The sequence below is a fragment of the Uranotaenia lowii genome, chromosome 3, assembly GCF_029784155.1.
Source record: "Uranotaenia lowii strain MFRU-FL chromosome 3, ASM2978415v1, whole genome shotgun sequence".
Lineage (NCBI taxonomy): Eukaryota > Metazoa > Arthropoda > Insecta > Diptera > Culicidae > Uranotaenia > Uranotaenia lowii.
In genome coordinates this window covers 142800789-142807871 of record NC_073693.1, presented here as the reverse complement: position 1 = coordinate 142807871, position 7083 = coordinate 142800789, and positions in this window count along the sequence as shown.

The following is a 7083-nucleotide window of genomic DNA, read 5'->3' as shown; positions in this document are numbered from 1 at the left end:
GATTTTCCCAAGTTTTAAATTTCAGGACAATTTCACATTAGAATTTGTCATTATCTTCTCAACGACGCGACAATTCTTGATTACCTTTTTCATTTTGTCATGCTACACATACGGAAGAGACAAAAGGTTGTCGCACGGAGGGAGAATAAAGACAAAACCACACGTCTACTTTGTCGCTTGTTTTGAGACAATATCAGGGACAATTTGATTCACTGGTCCTAAGACATGGGACATTAGACTTGAGACCTGAGAGGGGCGTGAAACATAAAACACCTGACATCTGAGAGCTGAAACTTGAGACTTAAGACATGACACCTGAGACATGAGTTATGAGACTTGAGATAAGAGACATGGGACATTAGACAAAAGACAATAGACATTAGACCTAAGACATGAGACATTAGACCTGAAACCCTTAAGTCTCAGGCCTCAAGTCTCGTGTTTTATGTCTCAGGTCTCATGTCTAAGGTCTCAAGTCTCAGGTCACATGTCTATGTCTAATGTCTCTTGTTTCAGGTCTCAAGTCTCATGTCTCTTGTCTTATGTCTCAGATCTCTGGTCTTATTTGACAGGTGGGGATTTTTTTTTATTATCTGACGGGTTTGCGCCGGGGGTCTTCAGATTTTCCCCAAAATTGAAAATTTGGTTCATTTTTGCGACTTAAAAACACATGTATTTTTTCAGGTTTCTAACATTTTTATTTTTTGAGTTAGCTTCGGTTAGATTTTTTTGTAAATAAAAAATAACCATTTTTCAAAGCTACATAACTCTATTGTTTCTCAACGGAAATTATAAAATAGCACATCAAAATGCATTGAAATTTTATCAGCTTTTCAAATAGAATAGTTGAAAAAAATGAAATAATGACCTTCAACATGAAAAGTTGTAAATAAACTTTAAATGGCGTCTAAAAGTACCGTCTGCACCACCGAATATTTTGCAAAAAATACCATTGTGTAGCTCGATTTATGATGCAACTTTCATCTGAAGACACCAAAGTGGGCCATTAACACCTTGAAGAGTTATGAAAGAAATAATGACAATAAATCTCTTTTGTTGCATCGAAAACAAACAATGGTGGACCAACGGCACTCACATATGGAGATAGCAAGCACTTCTAACAACATGGAAACAATAGAACTTATCAAAGCTGGTAAAAAACACTATTTTTTCGTCCTTTTCAGACTGCCCCTACTCGCATAACAGTCCCATATGAATTATCGTCATTTTAGGTCAGTGGTTTTCAAAGTGGTCCCTACCGCCCCCTTGGGGGCGTTGAGAGCTTCCAGGGGGGCGGTGAGCTGAATTTTGAAATGTGGGGGGCGTGGGAAGGGCTCAGGGGGGCGGTGAGGTCATATTTGAAATTTTCAAAAATCACGAAACAACGTAGATTTGTAATAACAACGAGTAAGTTCGATGCAAAAAATGAAATTATGTTACAAAACTAGACATCAGGTTGAAGACTATAACATCTATGATTTCACAGAGCTGAAATCAAATTTTGGTTCCAGTATCTCCTTGATTATTTTAAGATGTAAATGTAGGAACTAAAAGATTTTTTAATATTGTCACTGAATTTGTATTCGCTCTACATGTTGATATTGTTTGGTAAGATTATTTTGGGTTATACTTAAACACGAATAATTTTAGATGGAAATGCTTGATTTTCTTTAAAATGTAGGTTTTGTCTAAAAAAGTCTGCTTGATAGAAAATACCTCCAAAAAATCTGTATAAAATGGCGTCATCTGCGATTTAGTAATAGATTTTTTTTTGAAAGAAAATATTAAGAATTAATATTGATAAGAGAATTTTTATTTTAAGTTCTTATTTGTTCATCTCTATTTCTATCGATTCAACAAAAAACCAATTGTGCCATTTATCATCGATGAACTTTGTATCTTTTAAGACCCGTGGATGCTGCATAACTTTCAACAGGAGTCAAATTCAAATATCAAGAAGTACTATTACTATTCTTACGTTATTTAACCGGCTTGACAGTATTCAATTTTTATCCAATAATGCTATTTACTCTTCAACAATAATGCAAATTGTTGAATGTTGAAAAGAATGTTGAATGTTGAAAAGAATATTTTGTTTTCCAAAATTTAAGATATATGATCTGATATCAAAATAATTAATTAGTTCAAGTAAGTGTCTAGGAAACTTTACATAGAATTAATTGTTTAGTGAAGGTTTGTAGCAATATGAGGCCCTTGGAGCCAAAAGGGTAAAAGATAAGGTTACAAGATTGCCCGGTTTTATTCAGATTGCCCGGTAAAAAATTCGACAAAGGTCAGGCCCGGTTGCCCGGATTTCATTGAAAATGGCCCGGATTTTTCCTAGAATTATTCAATTCTGGAATTATTCAATCAAATTTAATGGAAATAACCATGAAAGGTTTTTTGTATGCCTAAAATACGATTTAAAACTGCATATAAATTATGACGGGAATATTTTTTCAAGTTTTTTTTTTTTTTTTTTTCGTTATGAAATTACTGGATCTTGACAAACTTTTCCCGGATATTACCCGGGTTATTGTTCAACAATTTTGAAATCAAATGCCCGGGTACGTGCTTGGAAAATTTTGACAATCTTAGTAAAAGTGCGTAACAGCTAATTTTAAGAAAACACGCTTTCACTTGTTATGTTTGGTCATTTTCCATATATTTTTCAAAAAATTGCATGTTTCTTTCGAAAAAAATAGTATGTGAATTCTAAAAATCTGAAAAATCATGAAATATAGATCGAAATATTAGAAATATTTGACATTATTAAATCAAAGTTCTCCATTTTTAAACTTATAATACCCCCTACCCTTTGGCTCTGAGGACTTCATATAAATTTGAATGAGTTTTGAATTAAGCCTTACAACAACATCAAGCCAAAAGGTTGTGGTTTTTCCACGATCCAGATTTTCATTTTTAAATAGATTTTCTGAAAAATTGCCCAGGGGGCGTTGAGCTTGAAAATTTTGCTAAAGGGGGCGGTGAGTAAAAAAAGTTTGAAAAACACTGTTTTAGGTCAACATAAGGCTTCAACATAAAAGACTAAAAAAAGAGGTTTTGTTCTAGAAATTTCGAAAAAAAATATCAATTCGTGGCTGTCCTATACGAAATATACCTGAATAACAGTCCCATATGTGAAATACCACGGATTTGGTTACTTTTCAATGTTTCTTTCGGCGAAATAGTCTTTGGTTTATCGCTTTGAATCATTTAAACATTTTTTTTAACTCACTTGATGTCGAATGATGCACACTAGTTTTCGAAGGCAGGTCTGACTTTCTTAGGAATGACTTCCTGAGCGAAAAACTATCGGATGCAATCCAAAATCGTGAAAAGATTCAACTTACAATGTGGAATTCATGATATTTTCTTGCAAAAGTATGTTTCTTTTTCTGACAATTGCATTTAGAAGTTCAAAAGTGATCAAATTTAAGTCTAAGAAAGTAGCTTGGTGAGAAAAATATATTTTGTATGGGACTGTTATGCTAATAGATTCGAAAAAGGTTTCAAATATGATCGATTAACAGTCCCATAATGAATAAAAATGGTGCTCTCGACCTTACCAATAACCAAATTTCGAAAATTTCAGGCCTAACGATTTATTATGACAACCTAGGAACCATTTTCGTTTATGCTGAAAGTGGTGGTCACAATTTAAAAAATATATTCCAAAACAGAAAAAGCTGATTGTCTCGCTTGCTTATTTTTGTATATGGGACTGTTATGAAAGGAGGGGCGGTAGATTGTTGCAGCTAAACTGACTTCATGTTATATCCAAAAATCTAATAACGTATTCGTCTATACCCAGTTTTGCACCAGGTCACAACAAGTTATGCACATTTTACTGTCATTTTTAGAAGTTTATGCGCTAAGTTTTGCATCCGTAATTCCCCAAATTTGATTTAAAATGGACGGTGGAACACTGAAGATTCGTTTGAGAGCGATCGAGGTAGCAAAACACTGACGACGAATTATGTTCGTTCTAGTATATAAACAGCAAAACTGGGCGAATGTAGAAAACGAATACGGTAAAAGTATCATATTTTCATCATTTTACAGCCTGAGCTGGCCATACTGAGCTCTTAGATTATTTCTACAACATTTGTGCCACTTTCTCTTACTTTTTTGATCAATGGGAAAGGATTTTGGTGTCCAGTGCTTAGCTCCCGATATAAAAACTATGTAAAGCACGTCTATATTTCATTTTTTAATCACATTTTTGTGATCCTACCCACAGGGACTGAACCTTCTACTATTGGCATTGATTATGCTTCACAATGATCTTTGATCGAAAAATTAATAAGTTATATAGTATATGACCAGGTTGTAAAAGCAACATTCCCATTATTAGTTATATCACTTAAACAATACGATACTCAGAATTTCGATTAAAATTTAAAGTCAGTTTTGCTGCAAACACTATACAAAGCACGAAAAAATAGTGTTTTTTACCTGCTTTGGTAAGTTCTTTTGTTTCCATGTTGTTAGAAGTGCTTGCTATCTCCATATGTAAGTGCAGTTGTTCCACCATTGTTTGATTTCGAGGCAAAAAAAGAGATTTATTGTCATTATTTCTTTCATAACTCTTCAAGGTGTTAATGGCCCACTTTGGTGTCTTCAGATGAAAGTTGCATCATAAATCGAGCTATACAATGGTATTTTTTGCAAAATATTCGGTGGTGCAGACGGTACTTTTAGACGCCATTTAAAGTTTATTTACAACTTCTCATGTTGAAGGTCATTATTTCATTTTTTTCAACTATTCTATTTGAAAAGCTGATAAAATTTCAATGCATTTTGATGTGCTATTTTATAATTTCCGTTGAGAAACAACAGAGTTATGTAGCTTTGAAAAATGGTTATTTTTTATTGACAAAAAAATCTAACCGAAGCTAACTCAAAAAATAAAAATGTTAGAAATCTGAAAAAATACATGTGTTTTTAAGTCGCAAAAATGAACCAAATTTTCAATTTTGGGGAAAATCTGAAGACCCCCGGCGCAAATTGTCAGATAATAAAAAAAAATCCCCAGGTCTCAGATCTCAAGTCTTTGATCTCAAGTGCCAGGTCTAAAGTCTCAGGTCTCATGTTTCACGGCTCTTGTCTCATGTCTCAGGTCTCATGTCTTATGTCTCAGGTCTCAAGTCTCATGCCTCTTGTCTCAGGTGTCAGGTCTCATGTCTCACGTTCCTAGTCTCAGAGCAAAGATTTTCCCAACTTCAAAAATTTCTAAGTGTTTCTGGTACAAAAGGACTTTTTTCTGTCAAAAACCGAGCTTATTCGCGAAATCCGTGTAACCAGGAAAAAATCGTGTTAATTCCCGAAAACCGTTTAAAAAACGCGTGAATAAAACCTTGGTATACATGAATTTGAATTGTTTTAAACATTGACTTAAAATAATTTTATTTTCTTCCGACCAACAAAGTTTTTAAATCTAATAAAATTTAGATTTAGATTCAAAGATTACTAGAATCTTGATTTAAAGGGGATGTTTTTTTGTTTCAATGGTACATGTTTTCTCTGCGTGTATTTAAAAAATCGACCACTTTTATTTCAATAATGTCAAGAATTGTGCGTCATATACTTTTCTGTTACTAACTTCAACTTTTTCCGATTTCGGATAACGTCCAGTTTCGCCCTTTTTTTGTTTTCGATTCAAATTACGCCTGCACGCTCCTGCATCACAGAAAACCAGCACAGAATTTTTGGGTACAATCACAGAAAGTCAGAATATTTTTTCGTAAAAACACAGATTTTTTTTTTGGCAACTTTGGCATAGCATTGCAATTACAAGTGATGGAAAGTCGATCAAAACTACAAAGGAAACTTCCGGATGTTACTTCTCACGGGAAGTTAATAACATCCGGAAGTTTCTGGCCATTCCAAGCCGCTCACCGTATGATGAAAATGAAGGTCCCAATTTCACGCTGACAACGGCGGACTTTTCATTATGATCGTTCGAAGTGAACTCGCTAAGTGTTTTCAGTACCTGCTGCTTTATTTTAACTCAAAATTAAGTACGACCGAGGTTCAAAACATAGTTCGATTCTATGAACTTAAAGTTAAGTACCCTTTTTCTTCCTTGCGAAGGTTCAAAACGGAGTTCGAACTGTGAACTCAAAATTGATGTCTTTTTTTCCTTCGGCGAGCGATCAAAGCTGAGTTTGACCTTATGAACTAAAAATTGCACTCTTTTTGTTGGACTGAAAACACTTAGCGAGTTCACTTCGAACCGGAACAGCCAACGAACACGACGCAAACTTTTGTCGTTCCGGAACAATTACCGGAAGACTATGAAGGAACTTCATAATGGAATGTCCACCGTGTAAGCGTAAAATTCTGTCCGTCATTGTCATCATATGGTGAGCGGCTTGGAATGTCCGGAAACTTCTGGATGTTATTTACTTCCCGTGGGAAGTAACATCCGGAAGTTTTCTTTGGCCAGGCGGGAGTGTCAAACCTTTCCACAGCTCTGTAATTGCAATGCAATGTACCGGAACAGTAACATCCGGGTATAAAAAATTTTAACCATCCTTTAATTCCCTGAAAATAAACAACCCTCGAATAAAAAGGATAAATTTGAGTTCGGCAGCCGAACTAAGTATTGCCTCTCAGAACTTAGTTTCGCGATTGCCCAGTCAAACTCAAAGATGAGGGATGCCACTGAAGTGCTGTTTTGAACCAAAACTACTTAATTTTGAGTTTAAAAACAACAAAGAGAGTTCAATTTTTAGTTTATAAGGTCGAACTCAGCTTTGCTCACTCGCCGGAGGAAAAAAAAGGGATCAGTTGAGTTAGCAGTTCGAACTTCGTTTTGAACCATCGCAGCGCAGGGGGGAAAAGGGGTTATTAACTTTAAGTTCATAGGAGCGAACTGTGTTTCGAACCTCGGTCAAACTTAATTTTGAGTTAAAAAAAGAGCGTGTAGAAGTTTCGCCCAATTGATCAGCCGTTTTTATTTATTTTGGTTTTGAAGTTACGCCCTTTGGTCCTACACGAAAAAACAAATTATGCCGTTTCATCACACACGATCAACTCAGTTACGCCTATTGGTCCTACACGAATAGAAAAATCAAG